Source organism: Perna viridis, chromosome 15 (assembly GCF_037379345.1).
Source record: "Perna viridis isolate PV_CMFRI_1.1 ecotype Kerala chromosome 15, ASM3737934v1, whole genome shotgun sequence".
In the NCBI taxonomy this organism is placed as follows: domain Eukaryota; kingdom Metazoa; phylum Mollusca; class Bivalvia; order Mytilida; family Mytilidae; genus Perna; species Perna viridis.
The window spans coordinates 19,258,448-19,259,557 of NC_142459.1; positions in this window are offsets into that span (position 1 = coordinate 19,258,448).

Sequence of the window (1,110 nt, forward strand, 5' to 3'; positions counted from 1 at the left end):
ATCACAGACAATCAGTTGGAAGAAGGACTGGGTAAATGTCATGGTCTTAAACTTACTTTAGTTTCCTCTTTGGCAGATTTTATTTTGTTTTTGAAATAGAATGGAACATATTTATTTAATAGATCTTTTAAAAATGGCTAGCATGTGAAAAAATGGATTTAAAAAACAAACACAAAAACAACCAATTAATGGTTGAAATTGGTATTTCAAAATAATTTTTATATGACTTCTGATCTGTCACAAACATAATAAAACATTTTTTTTTATAAGTTGATATTTAAAAGGAACAGTGACGGGATTACATTTCTGTGCAACGGTCACAAGATGATTCGTTCATTTTGATCATTGATCATAATAATTGCAAATATGAATGAATCTATATAAATTTTGTTTTCTATTTTTTTTACGATTTTGCTAAAGAGAATAATAACAGAAAAAAAATTATTGCATTTTTCAATAACAAATTTCAAGAGTTGATGTAACCTTCAAGCTTCTCTGTTTTTTTTTTCTTTTATTAGCTGTGGTAGAAGAAACTTTGCTACAACTTCATTCACATTTCAAATATGATATTTTGCTGTAAATAAAAATAGCAGTTTCATAGTTTCAGTGTTTTCAATATATGTTTTAGTATACCAAGTTGATCAGATTATTTATTAAATCGTCTAGTAATGAAAAAATCTGTGTTAAAATATCGTAGTTTTCATATTTAAGTTCAGATTCTCCATAACAAAACATGCAGAAAATTAAAGTAAATGACAAGTCTGGTTCACAAAGTAAACTTTAATCACGGGTCAAGGTTATAAAAAAACTGCAAACCTACATTTTTTGACATTTGTAAGATGTCAGTTGTCACTTAGATTTTTTTATATTGTCTTTAAACTTTTATAAATGATTTAGTTGTCGCCAGATACAATTGTTTTTTTTTAATATTTCCAATAAGACGTTTTAGTATCTATGAGCCTTTAAATGTATACATGTAGCCTGTTATTTGATTAGTACCCTACAACAGTGTAGATTGAGAGAATTTGTGTATACATGTATCTTCTTTTTTGATTTGTTCTCTACAACAGGGTAGATGGAGAACATTTGTGTATACATGTAACTTCTTAT